We start from the raw sequence: 20,472 nt of genomic DNA, 5'->3' as shown, positions 1-20,472 counted from the left end.
GGAAGCTATTATTAGTTACTGATCCTGACAAGTAAAAGTACTGTGCCAAAGTTTTAACTGCTTGAAAGCTGGAGTGATATTTTTGCAGGAATGAAGGTTCAAACAACATAAAGAGTTCCCTTTGTACCTGCACACCCTGATGTTCTGTGGCAGGAGGAGGATAGAACTGTTGTTCTCCCTATTCCTAGCAGTCAGCTAGGGTTGAGAAACAGTCACCTAGAAAAGCTGAGATGGAATTCACTAAATTCACCTTGGCGCTCACTTGGGTCTTCTGGGAAAAAGAAAATACCTTCTGCTTTGACATAGAGTTGCTCGCTCTTCAAGGCATTTGGATGGTGTCCGAATATTTTTTGCATGACACAAATACTGATGGTGCAGCTCTATCTCTGCAGCTTAGCTCCAGATCTTCAGTCTCACTAGCGGAAAATAATATAGATTGTAAGTCTGATGGGCTGACCATCCATGCTCAGCTCTGCAGATATGCACAGTTTGTATATTTCAGAGCGCTGATGCACAAATTCTCTGATTGAGTTGTGGGGCCCAAAATCTTGACTCGCATGTCCCCAGCAATGCACTACACTTTAGCCCTATAACGCCAGTGGGGCACAAAAAGGAGTGGTGAAAGATTATAATATTTACACCATCAATGACACCACGAATTATCACTGGCTATGCGTTATTTTAATCACAACAAATTATTCTCATAAATGTATCATACAATGCCTGTATTCCTGTATCCATCACCAGATCAGAAAATCAAATCCTGGAAAATTCTGACTGACCACATGAATAAAAACTAAAACAAAAATAGTTTGAAGATTGTTCTATTACTTCCTTGTTGCATCCTCATTTTTACAAGGGTAAGGTGATTGATCAAACGCTTTCAATGTCCAATCCTCCTGAAGGTAGTCCTATGAGAAGAGGGGATCAGGGCCCAATGCCTGCCAATCCTCCTCCTGCTAAACTAATCTAAAAGCTTCTTCTTGGGATTCCTTCAAAAGCAAGTCGATGCGTTTCGGCCTCCAAATTTCGAGGCCTCCTTAGTACCAGGTAAGTCACGGAAATATAACACCTGTAGATTTGAAGAAAAAGACAATTTCTCTCCATCTCTGTACCTTCAATGAATGTTATGTTATCTCTTATCTCAATGGTGAGATAACATAACTAAATACCAAAAAAGTGTATGCCAGAGCATAGACATATTGGGCAAACCACCACTCATGCAAAATGCGAGAGAATCCTGTCTTGTCAAGTAGACTGTCTAAATGTTACTGAGGAATTGAACCGCTGTACCCTTATACTTGCATCAGTGCCTATGACAGCAAGTGAGCCTGGGTGGCCATGTGAATGTTGAAGCAACTCTGAAAATAAATAAATGAGTACAGAAAATTGCATAAATGCTAAATTACCCAACCCAGTGTGCAATTTAATCAGTGACAATATGCTAAGAACCATCACTAATTGGACTTCAACAAACATTATACCTAGACCCTCCAACAACCATTGGATCAGGATTCCTGGGGAGCACAGTAAGTTCTCCTCAGCCTAGGCAACAGCAAGCTCAGGTGCGATGTATGCACCAGGCTGAAAAGTCACAACATGGACTCAGGCACCTAAAACAATTTCAAAGAAGGAGGAATAAAAATCATGCACCAGAAGAAAACAACCCTCCATTACTGAATGGAAAAATCGCTAGCTTTCTTGTTGCGAGATGGGCATCCGGACTATGCTGAATCAAGGATGAGCGCGTGTAGGCTGACCGTATTCAGTCTAGGCGACGCGCTTGTGCCAGCCACTTCCGGCAGGAGGGATTCACTCCAATGCATGCTTAGTGTCGGTTGTCCTGGTAGCGGGTGAACCCTTTGGGCAGAGCCTAAATAGAACTCAAGTAGTATTGGTTAACAGGGGTGTGTGCGGTGCACCAAGGGAGTGGAAAATAACCACATGGTTATCTAGTGGAAGGTGGCAGCCATTTTGGAGAGGGGAGCACTCTATTGCTTCAATGTGGCTTTAAAGTTTAAAATACATCAAAGTGAATCCATTGTGTAAAGAAAATTATAAACAGAAAGGATAAAATTGTCATATAAAAGGCTCTCAATGTAGCAAAACAATGCATGAATACAATAACCATGATTGCAGGCTTCTAACATCAGGTTATTCAGATCCATGTACAAGCTCAAAAACGTTAAGCATCTTGGAGACCCAGTGGTCGCTTTGTGAACTGAAACTTTATCTACACATTTTCTAGAGCTCTGGGAACACTAATACATCTCATACATAAAATATGTGCACAAAACATATAAAAATGCATATACTTGAACAGATAGAAAAAGCAGAAACAATTTGAGCTCGCCGTCCATATGACCATTTTATATCGATGACCCTAGTTCATCTAAATCATTCAAGCCCTTGGATGCTGTACAGAATTTCTCAGTCATCTCAATCATGGTTTCTTACTTGTAATCCTAGTTCTCTTTCTGGGCAACCTCCATCGAAATTAATTTTCCTCCTCTCAAAGGAAGAAATAAAGTACAGTTAACTCTTTCCCGATACAATCTTAAAAAGGACTGGCTAAACTCCCACCTTCAGGGTATGATGGGACACTGGAGGTCAGGTACCGTTAAAGGCACAGTGTTCTAATCACATTGTTTCAATGCTGCAGCCTATGCCGTTACATTGCCTTTTCCTTCCCTATCATTTACTTTGAAAGAAAGCAAAAGGTTTGTGAAGGATGATTTTAAAAGTCACTTTTGCTTATTTTCAGTGACTGTTAATATCTATATCTTTTTCTTCCCTCTTTTAAAGTAAATGAATGGAACTGGCAGTCTAGCCTTTCCTTAGGCTGAAAACCCTTTATTGTTTTGCCTCATGTAACTCCTGGCCATTCTGAAGTAAGGTGAAGATACCATAAAAATGTGACTTTGAAATATTCTCCAGTGTCCTCCCATGTGGTCAGGACTATTCAGTGCTTATGATTTCAATGGATATTACCCTGTGAAAGAACTAGTATTACATTTAAGAAACCCATTCCATCTCAGTATATTCTGGGTGTCCATGGCATGATGGTGTCTGCGCCAGAGAATTTTATTTATTTTATTTGATTGCATATTTAATGCAAGAACTACAAAATTGAATTCTTTCTAGTCACCAGCGAAAGGGTTAAGTAATGAGCTGTTGATTAGCCGAGTTGGGAGGTTTGGTGTTTGAAAGTGGGTCTGTTTGTTACTCCTACACAGGGGTATGTAACCTCTACAAGGGGGTTGGACATGGGTTGGTTCCCATAATGGATCTAGGTCAACCCTTACACTGGGTTGGGATATGAACTTAGTCTCCATTTATAGTTGCGCGCAGTACCAAGATACATCCCTACACGGGCGTTTCTATGGGTGACGACCCATATACATGATTGTTCCCTTACTATTGGGATTGAGGTTGCAGGGTATTCTACCCTTTGCGTTGATCTACGTTATACTTTTTGTCATTTGTGTTGCGGTATCTCTTACCCTTTGCGTTATAGTACTTAACCTTACAATCTGAAAGAAACACGTAAGTTAGATTCCTTACCTTAGAATATCCCCAGGCGTCAGGCTGGATCCGTAAAGATTTTTTGTCAGCAATACCCTTGTGCGTCGCTAGGCGTTGTCTGCGGCTCCGCGTCCATCGTCGGTGTCTTGATCGCCGGGATGACGTCATCGGAGTACTTAGACGCCGCCCTTGCGCGCTGACGTCAGTTCTTCTTTTTTCCGTGCCAGTAAGCACAGATCCGAGAAGAGCATACCCTTTAGTCACTTTTTGACTAAACTTTTTGGACTTTTTTGGTTCATCTTTCGAGTCAACCTCGACTCCTGGTGCCGGTAGTGATACCCGGTTTCAAGCCGTGCGACGCCTGTAACCGACTGACGTCGGTTACGGATCACCACCGTCGGTGTCTCTACTGCCTTGGGGCCGACCATGATGCCAAGTCGTGCCCCGACTGCTGGGCCTTGACCTCGAAGGCTAGGCGGGAGCGGTCCCGCAAGTTCCTCGAGATCCGGCAGTCGACTCCATCACCGCTCGTCGGGTTCGAAGTCCTCGCATTCAGGTAAGTCGAGGCACAGTAAGAAGAAGTCGAAGAGGCGACATCGCTCTTCTGACTCCCCTCCCCGGTCGCGCGTCTCGGCTGAGAGTTTGGGTGGCACCACCGGCGTGGCTCCATCGGAGCCGCAGGAGTCACGTCCGGCCCCATACCCTCTGGTCCCTGGGCCTAACGCGACTGTGGACGAGGTTCGAGACTTCCTCGTGGCCATGAGGAGTCTCGCTCCACCGTCGCGGCCTGTCGGCGCGCCTTCGGGCCCCGCGGGTCCGCTTGGGAGGCCTAGCGAGCCGGCGGCTCCGGCCCCGGCGCCATCGTTGACTTCAGTCCCGATGCTGCAGGCCCCCGTAGGATCCAGGCCTGGATCCCGGTCGACGCCGCTTGACCTTACGACCCCTCTGCCGGCGCCGAACCCTATGGTGCCGCCCCCGGCGCCGTCTTCGGACGAAGTCGTCCCCAGTTTTAGCCCCGGTCCAGGTCCGGCGTCGGTGTGGCGCCGATGGATGAGCAATTCATCTACCGCCCGGCTCCGTCCTTTCAACCTGTCTACCAGGAGTCGGATGACGGGGACGACTGGGAGGGGTCTGTGGACCCTCTGGCACAGCAGTGCCAGTTTCATCAGGACTGGGCAGAATTGCTGGGGGATGCCAGTGGTCTCGATACTTCACCTGACACTGGCTTCATCTCTCCTCCCTCCGTGGCTACGGAGGAGGGTGCAACCTATTCTGTGGTGCTGCGCAGGGCTGCGGAAGCCCTTCATCTGGAGCTCCCTGCAGCGGCCGTGAGGACTAACCTCCTCACTGAAGTGCTTCAACCGCCAATAAGCTCTTCGGAGCCTCTACTGCAGTTCAATGAAGCACTCACTGACGTTCGATGGGCACCTGGTCCAAGCCCTCCACAGTCACTCCTGTGGACCGGAACGTGGCCCGGCGCCACCGCCCTGCTCTGGGCGACCCCAGCTTTCTGTCGGTTCACCCCACCCCTGAGAGCCTGGTTATCTAGGCCACTACGTCCCAGACCGCCTTCCCGTCCGCTCCTCCGGATCGGGAATCCAAAAGGTTGGAACTGTTTGGGAAGAAGCTGTTTTACTCCCTCAGTTTGGGGTTGCGGTCCATTAATACTGCGTGCCTTTTGGACCGTTACACCTACTCCTTGTGGGATATGGCACTCAATTCGATGTGGGCTTGACACCACGGACTCGCTAGGTAGGGCGATTGCGACGACTGTGGCGATTCGTTGCCACACCCGGCTGAGATCCACAAATTTCTCTGGGGATACCAGAGCACCCTCATGGACTTGCCCTTCGATGGCCGTCGCCTTTTTGGCGACAAAGCGGATAGTGCGCTGGAGTGCTTTAAGGACTCTAGGGCTACGGCCAAGTCCTTGGGCCTCTCGGCCCCGCGCCCGCAAACTTCCGCTTTTCGTCCCTTTCGTGGCCAAGGAAGGGGCGCCCCCGCACGTCCGTCTAGCCACAGGCCGCAGACCCAGCCTCAACGCGGGCGCAGACGTGGATTCCACCGAGGCGGAGCAGGGGGACAGAGAGCCGGTCAGCCCACATCTGCCCCCTCAGCATCTGCCTCAAAGCCTTCCTAGTCCGACCTTTCAGGCCCATTCCACGCCAGTGGGCGGCAGAGTTCGCCATCACCTGTTCCACTGGTGTACCATCACGTCGGACAGGTGGGTGCTGCAAATCGTCTGAAGGGGCTACTCCCTCCCCTTCGAGGCGACCCCTCCAGTCATGCCACCACAGTACCACCGCATGTCTGGGGATCACTTGCAACTTCTGCAGGAGGAAGATACGGCCCTCTTGGCCATGGGGGCCATCGAGCACGTTCCTGGCACAGAAGTAGGTCGGGGTTGTTACTCCCGCTACTTTCTGGTTTCCAAGAAGGGCAAAGGGGGCCTACACCCTATCTTGTACCTCAGGGGCGTCAACGCCTTCCTCCGGAAGGAGAAGTTCAAGATGCTCACCTTAGCTCAGGTTCTGGCTGCCCTAGACCCTGGAGACTGGATGGTAGCGTTGGACTTGCAGGACGCGTATTTACACATCCCCGTCCTGCCGGCCCACCAGCGTTACCTGCGGTTCACGGTAGGCCACGAGCACTTTCAGTTTACCGTGCTCCCCTTCCGCCTCACCAGTGCCCCTCGGGTGTTCACGAAAGTGATGGCGGTGGTCGTAGCTCATCTGCGCAGATTAAGGGTTCCAGTCTTCCCCTATCTCGACGACTGGTTGTTGAAGGCGGGCTCGCCCCAGGCAGTCGTCTCCCACCTCCAGACTACGGCCGACCTCCTGCATTTTCTGGGGTTCTCCATCAACGTGCCGAAGTCGCATCTGAGTCCCTCCCAGAAGCTTCTTTTCATTGGAGCGGTTCTGGACTCGGCGCTGTTTCGGGTCTATCCTCCAGAACAGCGGGCTCTGGATATTCAGGCTCTGATTCCGATCTTTCAGCCGTTATCCCGAGTTTCGGTCGGGTTGGTGCTGCGGCTGCTGGGTCTAATGGCCTCCTGCATTCTGCTGGTACATCACGCCAGGTGGCGGATGCGGGCTCTGCAGTGGGACCTGAAGTTTCAGTGGGCTCAACATCGGGGCAACCTGTCCGACCACGTCCTGATCTCGGAGGGCACTGCAAGGCAGTTGCAGTGGTGGCTCACGGACCGCGTTTGGATCAATGGCAGATCCCTCTCCCTACCCCAACCGGAGCATGTAGTGGTGACGGATGCGTCCCTCCTGGGATGGGGGGCCACATGGGAGAGGCGGAGATCAGAGGCCTCTGGTCTCCGGCGGAGTCCCGGCTCCATATCAACCTATTGGAGCTGCTGGCGATCCTGCTTGCACTGAAGGCATTCCTTCCCTCTGTTCGGGGAAGTGTAGTGCAGGTGTTCACGGACAACACCACCGCCATGTGGTATTGCAACAAACAGGGCGGGGTGGGGTCGTGGACCCTTTGTCAGGAGGCTCTGCGCCTCTGGACATGGCTGGAACATCAGGGCATCAACCTGGTGGTTCAACACCTGGTGGGCTTTCTGAACGCTAGGGCGGACGAACTCAGCTGCCGGTGCATGATGGATCACGAATGGCGTCTGAACTCAGACTTGGCGCAAGGCCTCTTTCGGCAATGGGGAGAGCCTTGGTTAGATCTATTCGCCACCGAAGAGAACGCGCAATGTCATCAGTTCTGCGCGTTGAAATTTTCAAGGCGGCACTCGCTCTGAGACGCTTTTCGTCGCGAGTGGAGTTGGTCTGTTACACACCTTTCCGCCTATACCACTTCTGCCCAGAGTGCTGAAGAAGATCAGGCGCGACTGGGCCCATGTCATGCTTGTGGCTCCGGATTGGGCACGAAGGTACTGGTATCCCGAGCTACTCCGTCTGTCAATCGATCCCCCGATTCGACTGCCTCTTCAGGAGGACCTTCTGTCGCAGCAGCAGCGGATGGTCATCCACCCGAACCTGTCCAGCCTCCACCTCCATGCGTGGAGATTGAGCGGCGATAGTTGATGCCATTTTACTTGCCTCCTAAAGTCTGTGATGTCATTCTGGCAGCCAGGCGTCCCTCCACTAAAACGGTATACGCCTGCAGTTCGAACAAATTTGTGGCATGGTGCACAGCAAAGGCTGTGGGTCCCCTTTCCGCCCCTCTTTCTGAAGTTCTCCTCTTTCTTCTTTCCCTGGCCCAGCAGGGCTCTGCTCTGGACACCCTCAAGGGATATCTTTCAGCTGTTTCTGCCTTCTCACGGCTTCCTGATCAGCCTTCTCTTTTCAAGTCCCCTGTTGTTGCTAGATTCTTTAAAGGCATTACTCACATGTTTCCTCCTGTCCCTTTCGTAATGCCTCAGTTGGACTTGAACCTGGTGTTAACCTATCTGATGTGCGCTCCATTTGAGCCACTTCATAAGTGCCCTCTTCGTCTTCTGACTCTTAAGACTGCTTTCCTGGTTGCCATCACCTCTGCCAGAAGAGTGAGTGAGCTCCAGGCTCTTTCTTCTAAACCTCCTAACCTCTCTGTCCATCCGGACAAGGTTGTTCTCAGGACTCGTCCTTCTTTTCTCCCTAAGGTGGTTACTGTCTTTCACATCAGCCAGTCTGTTACATTGCCCACCTTCTTTCCGCCTCCGCATCCCTTGAAAGAGGAAGAGAGGCTCCACCGTCTGGACCCAAAACGTGCGCTCTCCTTCTATCTAGACCGCATGAAACAGTTCCGGATGGACGACCAACTCTTCGTTGGCTACGTGGGCGCTAAGAAGGGGCGGGCAGTGCCCAAGCGGACCATCTCTCGGTGGGTCGTTTTGTGCATTACGGCCTGTTATTTCTTGGCTAAGAAGGAGCCTCCGGTGGGGCTGAGGGCCCATTCCACTCGGGCCACAGCGGCTACTACTGCCCTGGGACGGGGAGTCCCTGTGCAGGACATTTGTCAGGCAGCGACGTGGGCCTCGCTGCACACATTTGCTAAGCATTACTGCCTGGACAGCCAAGTCCGGAGAGACGGCTTCTTTGGCCGTTCCGTTCTCCAGGACCTCCTAGTGTGATCTTGGTTCACAGACCCACCACCGGGGTTGGTATTGCTGGAGTATCTATTCTAAGGTAAGGAATCTAACGAACGTGTTTCTTTCAGATGAACAAGTTACTTACCTTCGGTAACGATATATCTGTAAGAAACATTAGTTAGATTCCTTACCGCCCCACCCATCCTCCCCGTTCTGCGAACTGATATCTAGGGTTAAGGTCATCCCTTTCAGGGCCCTAGATTCATGGCACCAGTGTCGGTTTCTTGCATGGCTCTGCGTTCCTGGTGCGGAAAGCTATGTACAAGAACTGACGTCAGCGCGCGAGGGCGGCGTCATCCCGGCGATCCCGGCGATCACGACGACTAACGCGGAGCAGCAGACGACGCCTAGCGACGCGCAAGGGTATTACTGACGAAAAATCTTTCCGGATCCAGCCTGACGCCTGGGGATATTCTAAGGTAAGGAATCTAACTGACTAATGTTTCTTACAGATATATCGTTACCGAAGGTAAGTAACTTGTTCGTTAATGATAAAATGCTACAAATTGCATTTCTTTTAATGCTACGATTTGCTTATGCTTCAAATTGTTTTATAATGTATAATGGGGGATATTGTTGCTTAAATGTTTGTATGCTGTATCTTATCCATCCTTTCTTGACTTAATGGTACTCTCTCTTATGATGCTCTGTCTTTATTGATGCATTCTAGAGATTCGCATCATTATTCATTTTTCCTGTTTATAGTTCTTGCCTGTTGTAATATATGTTCATTTTTTGTTTTCTTTGAAGAAAAAGGGATAATGTTATATCCTACTCAGTTGTATTTACATGTACTCTAGTTGTATGTACATGTATTCCGGCCCTGCTGCCTCTAGCTGCTCAGCCAGAGTGTGAGATGGTCATAGAATGTTGGTGTTCCTGCGATGCGTGGAATGCCTGGGTGTCTGAGTGGATGAGTGTTGGCAGTTAGAGATGGGCTGAGCAGCTAGGCAGGCTGCTCCTGGTGGGGCTGGTACCACACTAGGCTGGCTGGAGTCAAGACTGATGTAACTTGTACTGAAACTGAATAAAGAAGACTTAAATATACATCCTGGCTCCTGATGTCTACCTTCATAGGACACAACATATACCATCTTTAGAAGAGTGATCGAGGCTCACAATAGGCACACTTTTATTTTTTGCCAATTGACTTGAAGCTGGAAGAGCTGCAGGTGTGGGGTTAGATGGAATTTCCCAAACAGACGGCAGCTACTGAAAAGTGTGTGCCAACCCCACCCATGCATTTAGTTGCAGGACTTGCCAAGAAGTGAAGTGAAGTGGTTATAATGATGAGATCATACTTGGGGATGAAGTATGATTGATTTCCTAAAGGTATGAAGGAGAGGCATAGGGTTTTGAATGTGAATCTAGAGTTGACTAGGAGGAAGTCTAGACTTCTGTGTTGTAAGAGGAGGGCTTGATTTTTTTAAGGCTGCACATCAAGTGGGGTGAAGCATTTTGCTCCCTCTGCAGCGTTTTTATTTTGTATGGGATGATGGCTGCAATAGAGTACACTTCTATTGCCAAGATGGGAGTCAACTCATGCTCTGATGAGGGTGTTTTTCAAATGGGACGAATGGTCCGGTCCTTTTTAGAAGATTTTTTTGCTGAAACATAGATTTGACTGTTGTTCATATTTGGGTGTTTAGGCTACGATCCTCAACTCTTAGCACTCTTAGGTTATTACGGGTGGTGGGTAGATTGAGAAGGTTTTCTTTAACATCTGGGGTAGCCAATGACTAGAATTTGAAACTGTTTTTGCCCATTCAGTGTTCAAGGGCTTTCATTGTTGTTGTAAATTAGTTGCCCTTTCCTGTGACTTTGTCATCCCTGTTTGAATTAAAGGGTAGGTCTACATGACATTTAAGGTAAATTTGAATACAGGGGATAGATTTGAAGCTTGGGAGATCCACAGGTGACTGGGCCTAGTGATAATGTGATGTCTCCTGTGCCAACATCTTATGACTTCTTTGATAGGAAGAATTTGAACCATTTTAGAGAATGGTCATTGATGTGCACTATGATTGGAGAACGCTGTTGTGCTCCACCCTGTTGATAGTGGCTGAGAGAACAATGAGGATTAGTATGGTGAGTGAGCCCTGTTTGGTCATGTTTAACCCCTTGTATGCCCATGACGAGCTGGACTCGTCATGGAGCACATTCGCGCTGTGCCCATGACGAGTCCCTTTTGTGCAAAATAGCCTCGGGAGCTGGGGAAGAGCTTCCCCAGCACCCGAGGCCCCCCCCCCCCCTTTCACTGCAATGACGATCGGCGCGCACGTCGCGCCGACGTCATTACAGTGAAAGTGAAACTGAAATGAGCCAAGAGGCTCATTTCAGGTTTCACTTTGTACGTGCTCAGGGGGCTATCTCAGCCCCCTGAGCACGTACAAAGACGGGAGGGGTATCGTTGGAAAGGGGAGAATCTCCCCTTTCCAATGGTACCCCTCCCCAGTGGATCCCTGCTTGGGGATCGCCACAGGAGGGCCATCCCCAAGCAGGGATCCACCCACTAGACACCAGGGAGGGGGGAGCGGCCCCTTGGGCAAGGGCCTTTGCTCCCCCCTGTGTACTTTTGGCCATTTTAGTCTTTTTGCCCCCCCTGGGGGGCAGATGGGGGCATTAGCCCCCAATTTGCCCCCCCCCGGGGGGGTAAAAAGCCCACTAGACACCTGGGAAGTTACATAAATAAATAGGGGTGGGGGCTGCCCAAAACGGGCAGGCGCATGCCCCCCCCATTACTACAGTCTTTCTGCCCACCCCCCCCCAGGGGGCAGATGGGGCATTGGCCCCTAATCTGCCCCTCCGGGTGGGGCAGAAAGCCCACTAAACACCAGGGATTAGTTTGCAGTTTTTTTTTAGGGTGGGGGCTGCCCGCAACGGGCAAGCCAATGCCCCCACCCACCACCATTACAGCCTTTCTGCCCCTCCTGGGGGGCAGATGGGGCATCGGCCCCCAATCTGCCCCCCTGGGGGGGCAAAAAGCCCACTAGACACCAGGGAATTGTAAAAAAAAAAAAAAATAGGGATGGGAGCTGTCCAAAACGGGCAGGCCCATGCCCCCCCCCAATTACTACAGTCTTTCTGCCCCCCCCGGGCAGATGGGGCATTGGCCCCTAATCTGCCCCTTCGGGGGGGCAGAAAGCCCACTAAACACCAGGGATTCGTTTTTAGTTTTATTTTTAGGGTGGGGGCTGCCCGCAACGGGCACGCCAATGCCCCCACCCAGCCGCCACCATTACAGCCTTTCTGGCCCCCCCCCTGGGGGCAGATGGGGCATCTGCCCCCCCCGGGGGGGGCGAAAAGCCCACTAGACACCAGGGAATTGTTTAAAAAAAAAATAGGGGTGGGGCGGCCCAAAACGGGCAGGCCCATACCCCCACCCCCCAATTATTACAGTCTTTCTGCCATCCCCGGGGGGCAGATGGGGCATTGGCCCCTAATCTGCCCCTTCGGGGGGTCAGAAAGCCCACTAAACACCAGGGATTTTTTTGGCGCAATTGTTTTTAGTGTGTGGGCTGCCCGAAGCGGGCACGCCAATGCCCCCACTCTCCCCCCCCACAAAAATGTCAGTCTTTCTGCCCCCCAGGAGGCAGATGGGAGCTGTAGCCCCCAATCTGGCCCCCCCTGGGGGCGCAGAATGCCGACTAGAAACCATGGATTTTTTTGTTTTATTAGTGTAGAGATAGGGGCTCCCCAAAATGGGCATGACAATACCCCACCCCCAGAGAAATTCCAGTCTTTCTGCCCCCCCCCCGGGAGGGCAGATGGTGGCAGTGGCCCCTGATCTGCCCCCTGGCAGAAAGCCCAGTAGGCGCCAGCGAGTATGCAGGCTTTTTTTTATGCGTGGGGGTGGGGGCTACCCAAAATGGTCATACCAATGCCCCCACCCCCACAACAAATAGCCACAGTCTTTCTGCCCCTTTAGGGGCATATCAGGATGAAACCCCCTTCCCCGATACCCCCCCAGGGCGGCAGAAAGCCCACTGGGCTCCGATTTTTATTTTTTTTGCAATGTGCATACCTGTGGATTTTGGGCCCTAGCGCAGTTGGCACGTAGGCAAACCTAGCAAAACTGTACATTCTTTAAAACTAGACACCAAGGGGAATCCTGGATGGGGTGACTTCACTGGCTCTCACCAGGTTCTGTTACCCAGAATCCATTGCAAACCTAAAAATGTGTTCAAAATAACACTTTTTCCTCACATTTCTTTGTCGGAAAGTTCTGGAATCTGCGTGGGTCCACAAAATTCCACCCACCCTGCGTTCCCGAAAGTCTTCAGAGCAAAATGGTACCTCACTTGCGTGGGTAGGCATAGTGCCCGCGTCAGGCAAGGGCCCAAAACCTATTGAGGAGACATCAAAATTACCTATCACAAAACAACCTGGTTTTGCAAAGGGGGTCCTATGAGTTTTTAGCCCCGGGCTTGGCGGCCACCTGGGAAACCTACCAAACCCACACATTTCTGAAAACTAGACACCCGGGGGATTCCAGGGAGGTATGGTTTGCGTGGATCCCCCAACGTTTCCTTACCCAGAATGCCCTGCAAACCTCAAATTTGGCTAAAAAAATCACCTTTTTCACACATTTTTGTGTGGGAAAGTTGTGGCATCACCGGGCTGACACAAATTTCCTACCACCCAGCGTTCCCCCGGGATCTCCCGATAAAAACGGTGCATCACTCGTGTGGGAGGCCCAAGTACCCGCGACAGGCAAGGCCCCAAAACGTATTGAGGTGACATGAAAATTGCCTACCTCAAAACGACCTGGTTTTGCAAGGGGGGTCACCTGGGTTTTTGGCCCGGTGCTCGGGGGCCACCTAGGGAAACCTACCAAACCCACACATTTCTGAAAACTAGACACCCGGGGGATTCCAGGGAGGTATGGCTTGCGTGAATCCCCCAACGTTTCCTTACCCAGAATGCCCTGCAAACCTCAAATTTAGCTGAAAAAATCACCTTTTTCACACATTTTTGTGTGGGAAAGTTGAGACATCACCGGGCTGACACAAATTTCCTACCACCCAGCGTTCCCCCCGGTCTTCCGATAAAAACGGTGCCTCACTCATGTGGGAGGCCCAAGTACCCGCGACAGGCAAGGGTCCAAACCGTAGTGCGCCTCAACAGGCAAGGGTCCTAAACGTAGTGCGCCTCACTACGTTTTTGGCCCTTGCCTGTCGCGGGTATTTGGGCCTCCCACACGAGTGAGACACCGTTTTTATCGGGAGACCCGGGGGAACGCTGGGTGGTAGGAAATTTGTGTCAGCCCGGTGATGCCTCAACTTTCCCACACAAAAATGTGTGAAAAGGGTGATTTTTTCAGCTAAATTTGAGGTTTGCAGGGCATTCTGGGTAAGGAAACGTTGGGGGATCCACGCAAGCCATACCTCCCTGGAATCCCCCGGGTGTCTAGTTTTCAGAAATGTGTGGGTTTGGCAGGTTCCCCTAGGTGGCCGCCGACCACGGGGCCAAAAACCCAGGTGACCCCCCTTGCAAAACCAGGTCATTTTGAGGTAGGCAATTTTCATGTCGCCTCAATAAGTTTTGGGGCCTTGCCTGTCGCGGGTACTTGGGCCTCCCACACGAGTGAGGCACCGTTTTTATCGGGAGACCCGGGGGAACACTGGGTGGTAGGAAATTTGTGTCAGCCCGGTGATGCCTCAACTTTCCCACACGAAAATGTGTGAAAAAGGTGATTTTTTTCAGCTAAATTTGAGGTTTGCAGGGCATTCTGGGTAAGGAAACGTTGGGGGATCCACGCAAGCCATACCTCCCTGGAATCCCCCAGGTGTCTAGTTTTCAGAAATGTGTGGGTTTGGTAGGTTCCCCTATGTGGCCGCCGAGCACCGGGCCAAAAACCCAGGTGACCCCCTTGCAAAACCAGGTCGTTTTGAGGTAGGCAATTTTCATGTTGCCTCAATACGTTTTGGGGCCTTGCCTGTCGCGGGTACTTGGGCCTCCCACAGAGTGATGCACCGTTTTTATCGGGAGACCCGGGGGAACGCTGGGTGGTAGGAAATTTGTGTCAGCCCGGTGATGCCACAACTTTCCCACACAAAAATGTGTGAAAATGTGATTTTTTTCAGCTAAAATTGAGGTTTGCAGGGGATTCTGGGTAAGGAAACGTTGGGGGATCCACGCAAGCCATGCCTCCCTTGAAGCACACGGGTATCTAGTTTTCAAAAATGTATAGGTTTGCTAGGTTTCCCAAGGTGCCCGCAGAGCTAGGGTTCAAAAACTACAGCTAGACATTTTGCCAAAAAAGGGTCATTTTTCACTGCGAAATTGAGGTGTGACCACATTGCGTTTTGCACCGTTTCCTGTCGCGGGCACTAGGCCGACCCACACAATTGAGGTACCGTTTTTCTCGTAAGACTTTGGGGAACGCGGGGTGGGTGGACATTTGTGGATCCACGCAGATTCCGGAACTTTCCACCACAGAAATGTGTGGAAAATGTGGTTTTTTTGTAAATTTTTTAGGTTTGCAAGGGATTCTGGGTAACAGACCCTGGTGGGAGGCAGTCAAGTCACTCCATCCTGGATTCCCCTGGGTGTCTAGTTTTCAAAAATGTATAGGTTTGCTAGGTTTCCCAAGGTGCCCGTAGAGCTACGGTTCAAAAACTAGAGCTAGGCACTTTGCCAAAAAAGGGTAAATTTTCACTGCGATATTGAGTTGTGACCACGTTGCGTTTTGCGCCGTTTCCTGTCGCGGGCACTAGGCCGACCCACACAAGTGAGGTACTGTTTTTCTCGTAAGACTTTGGGGAACGCAAGGTGGGTGGAAATTTGTGGATCCACGCAGATTCTGAAACTTTCCACCACAGAAATGTGTGGAAAATGTGGGTTTTTTTGACAATTTTTTAGGTTTGCAAGGGATTCTGGGTAACAGACCCTGGTGGGAGGCAGTCAAGTCACCCCATCCTGGATTCCCCTGGGTGTCTAGTTTTCAAAAATGTATAGGTTTGCTATGTTTCCCAAGGTGCCCGCAGAGCTAGGGTTCAAAAACTAGAGCTAGGCACTTTGCCAAAAAAGGGTACATTTTCACTGCGATATTGAGTTGTGACCACGTTGCGTTTTGCGCCGTTTCCTGTCGCGGGCACTATGCCTACCCACACAAGTGAGGTACCATTTTTATCGGGAGACTTAGGGTAATTCAGTTTTGTAAAGGAACTGTTATTATCTATTGACTTTCGATGCATTTCTGCCTTCCAAATGAAAGATATTGTGTAAAAAAGAAGTCATTCTAAAAAATGACTGATAATTCTCATGCTAGTATGAGTATCCCCAATTTCAGAAATGTGCAAATATCTACTGTTTCTAAACTCTATATTTTGTTCCCATTTCAGAAATACATAGGTGTCTTTCATACCGATTTTTCCATGTACACATTTTTACAGAATAATTACTATATACCCGGTACATAATAAAAAACCATTGCAAGTTGCTGCTCAGTTTTTGGCTCTGGGTTCGTCGGGTTCTTGGTGAACCTACAAGTCCTATATATCCCCACAACCAGTAATGTCCAGCGGATGTAATGGTATATTGCTTTCAAAGAGCTGTCATAATTAGAAGAAGTTACAGGTGAAAACGTTGACACAAAACGCTTTTTTTTTCAACTAATTTTCAATTTATCCTATATTTAACTGTTAGTTTCTATAACAAAACCTTGATGGATCTACACAAATGACCCCTTGCTGAATTTAGACTTTTGTCTTCTTCTCGAAAATGTATAGCTTTCCAGGATCCATTATTGCTTTTGTACCAATTTCTGCCATTAACTGGAAGGAGGTCAAAAGCACAAAAAATAGCAAAATTAGGCTATGTCCCAGAAAAATGCCAAAACTGTGTAAAAAATGTTGGGTTTCTGACAAAAGTCTGGTATCCCCGAAAAGCTGGGAAAATGGTGATTCCAACCCCACAAACCCTTTTTTGATAACATTTGCAGGGAAAAACCCATATGCTTTCATTTGCAGCCCGTTTTTCCAATTTTTCCGAAAAAAAACAAAATGTTGCTGTATTTTGGCTAATTTCTGTGACCCCTCTGGGAGAATCCACAAACCCTGAGTACCTTTAGAATCCCCATGATGTTGGAAGAAAAGGACGCAAATTTGGCGTGGATACCTTATGTGGTCAAAACGTTACAGGGGTCTAAGCGCGCACTACCCCAAATAGCCAAAAAAGGGCGTGGCACAGGAGGGGAAAAGGCCTGGCAGCGAAGGGGTTACAATTCTAATGCAAACATTAACAAGGTCCATTGTCCTTTCTTGCTTCAACCTAATTAGTTGGGGGACTAGAGTGTTTGTTTCTCTTTCAAGGGAAACCTCTTAGTCATAAGAACTGAATAGTCCCATCCTCATGTGCGATATAAAATATATATAATATATATTTATACACACATATAGATAAAGGTCTAAATACATGTATGTTTGCTGCCTATAAAAAGGCTTAAATGACCACATTTAATTTAGTTTTTATTTTAAAATTGATGCCAATTACATACCATTAGTCACTAAAGAGAAAAAGTGGCCTTAGAAAATCTTTCACATTTTTTTTAAAAGTAAATGAAAGGCAGTCTTAGACAATAAGCTGCAATACAGAGAATTGGAAAATCTGGCACTGTGCCTTTGAAGAAACTTGCAATACACCCTGTATCCCATCATACCCCACTAGTGACTGTTAGGTCAGTTGATTTTTCCAGCTCTAGGAAACCGGATCCTAGTCAGTCAGCTTTGCCCTTTTGGCTCTAAATACCTTGGAAATCTGTCTAAAACCTTTGCCTTTTTGCTTCATGCAATGCTTTTTAAGGCACAGAGTGTATTTAAACCATTTCCTGACTTGAAATTCAATCATTTTTTTGTGACAATACCTTCACTGTTTGTGACGTGCCCTTCTTGTGGGAAGAAGGCAGTCCAGTCAGACCCGCACCGAGTTTGTATTGTCTTCCTTCCAGAAGATCACCTTCCAGAAGCCTACAGCCTTTGTCAGTAGTTCTCCAGAAGAACAATTAAGGACAGAGAGAATATCAGGCTGCATGAACTCCTGCAAAGAAGGCAAGAGGAGCATCTGAAGGCCTTTGGGAATGTCACCTACCAGCGTGCCCTCCTCCTGCTCTAAGGACTCACTAAGGAGTAGACGCTGGGAGAAGCATCACCAGAGACGCTCCTAAATCGACAATTGAGAGGCATGACGTCAAATTGGGGTAACTTGCCAACTTGCTCACCTTTGACAGGTATGCAGACGAAGACTACATCGAGGCCCCACTCCGATGTAGAAGGAAGCACGAATGTGGCTGTTGAAACACCTGTCCAAGTCAAAGGCACTGTCAACATTGAATCCACCATTGACTGCGCAATCACTATTGAAACTACTCGATTTTGAAAAAAAGATTCTCATCCAGGGGATACTCATCAATAGTCATAATCTATGAATAATCCCCGCCCATGTGCGGGATCCCGGAGCATATAGAAAATACATATATATACATATTTATATACATATGTGAAAACATATAAATGCAGCCTAATAATGTTCAAAACACACAGTAGCTTCGGTACCTGCGGAAAAGAAGAGTGCGTGTTACCTCAAATTCCGAGAAATCTCATATCTACTTGCCAGTCACAAGTCACTTCTGAGGTACTTCTGTCCGGCAGTCCAAGGGGTACACATTTTTCCTGTTTTTTGACAGGCCATCTGCCAATACAGTGCCTTTATCACGTTTATCCCCGTGACCCTAAAGCCAAACATCTCACCACAATCTCTTTTTGCTCCTTTAAGACCACAGTGTAAGAGGATCCTATATTCACCAAGTTCTCAGTTTAGGACTCAGCATGGGTTCAGCAGCCAAAAAAGGCGGCATCAATCACCCTCTAGATCTAGATCTTGAAGATGATCTAGGGGGAGATCTTCATCTAAATCAAGATGATGGACTAGAAGATTAGTAGAAAATCATTCTCCAGTCACAGATGATCCCCATCCTGGAAACCCATCAATCATTCACCTAGTAGAACCTACTAACCAAATATGTTGATCTTCTCCAGCAGGGATCTCGCTAGTGGATAACATTACCACCTTTAATGCCGTGTTTGTTAGAGGAGTGGCGAAACTGAACACTACAATGCCTACTCCTACCACTGCCACCTCTGTTGTCTTGGAGACCCTATACCAGAAGACATTGTTAAAACCTATTCTTCATTTGGTACCTAGTCTGCTTGAATGTGGTGTGCAGGGTGGCGGATCAACTGGGTGTGGGTGTTACCAAGCAGGAGGTATGGGGGGTGATCAAGGAAATAGCGAGGGGTAAGGTTCCTGGCCTCGATGGCTTAACAGTAGAGTTCTAGGCAGCGTATGCTTCGGACCTCGTTCCTAGACTTGTGGCCCACTTCAGTGACTCTCGGTAGCGTAGTCTGCTTCCATCCTCACTGTGGGAGGCCTCTATTGTCACTTCCAAAGAAGGATAAACACCTTCTCCTTATTGATTCTTATCGCCCTCTCTCTATGCTGAATGCCAATTACAAGTATCAGAGTAAGGCATTAGAGACTCTTTTTTTTCTCCCTCATATGTGCTCCCTTGTTCACTCTGCCAGACTGGCTTAATCCCCATGCATAGCACTATTCCTAATATTTGTCATTTATTCCAGGCTTAGACCAGCGGGAGCAACTGCCAGCAAAAGCACTGCTCATTTCAGTGGATATTAGGAAGGCATTTGACTCACTCTGATGGGAATTTGTATGTGGTACCCTGTTTGGCATTTATCCTCGATTACCCTGGTCAAGTGGACAATGCTTCTTTACACTAGCCCCGTAGGTAGGATCCATACTGGTTCCCTGATCTCGGAGGTTTTGCAGTTAAACGGGGCACCCGTCAGGGTTGCCCCCAATCCAGCTGCTGTTTGCTTTGGCCATGGAAACCTTTTCCCACATGATCCGCCTGGGCATTCACTGCCACAGATTACAGCTTACATCTGATTGCACATATCTTTCTCGGTATGCGGATAATATGTTGTTGTATTTGAGGGAGGAAGGACATTTACCTCAGGCCAGCTTTGTCGGCATTGTCTGAGTTCGGTGGTTACTCGGGACTGGAGATCATCTGGGATAAATCATGTTTCTATCCCCTTCGGCGTGGTATGGCTGCGTGCCGAACCTGTTTCCACGGCACGACGTTGCGGTGGGAGCATCACACTGTCTGTTATTTGGGTATGGTTGTCTACCACTCACCGGAATTGTTGTACAAGGGGAACTTCTGTCAAGCGTTCACCAGGTTGTGGCGCTTGGCTGCTTTCTGGACTCACTGTTGGTGAATAGCTGGGAGGCTGTCTCGGAAATAATTATTCTTCCCTGCCTCCGTTACTTGTTTGCAGCCCTCCGGCTCGAGCTGCCCTGGAAATGTTTTCACTAATTAGATGGCTTGCTACTGTCGCTGTACTGGGGCACATCGCATCGCTATGTAGCACTCCTGCCAGTGACAGAGGGGAGGCGGCAGCCGATCTCGAGTTGTATTAATTGACGGCACAGCTCCAGTGGGAGGCTCCCTGGCAGTCCTATCTGTGGTGTGGCGTGGGTACTGTGAGGGTGGCTCTCCGTCTTAAGGATCTGTTAACTGGTGTCTTATTGAAGCCCGCATGCAGGGTGCGGACCTCAAATGTCTTGATCAGAATGGCACGTTATGCGGTGGACCGATGCTCAGATCCCGTATATACCAAAGATCTCCGGCTTGTGATAGCTCTATACCGGGGGTGACTGGGTGGGGTTGGTTGGTATTTCGTGAGTGGCCTTCGGCTGGGGTTACTATCCTCGGGGATCACTTCACAGGAGGTGAATTGTGTCCTATCTTGGAAGTCTGGGAGTTCTATGAC

General features: G+C 49.1%; 1 protein-coding gene across 6 annotated transcripts in view; it reads left to right on the top strand.

Annotated features, from left to right (window-relative positions):
* Positions 1–20,472, top strand: part of LOC146797097 (uncharacterized) — a 679,272-nt gene that overhangs the window by 254,341 nt on the left and 404,459 nt on the right. The window lies entirely within an intron of this gene.

The sequence above is a fragment of the Triturus cristatus genome, chromosome 10 (assembly GCF_964204655.1).
Source record: "Triturus cristatus chromosome 10, aTriCri1.1, whole genome shotgun sequence".
Taxonomy (NCBI): Eukaryota; Metazoa; Chordata; class Amphibia; order Caudata; family Salamandridae; genus Triturus; species Triturus cristatus.
This window is presented reverse-complemented; position numbering and strand designations above follow the sequence as displayed.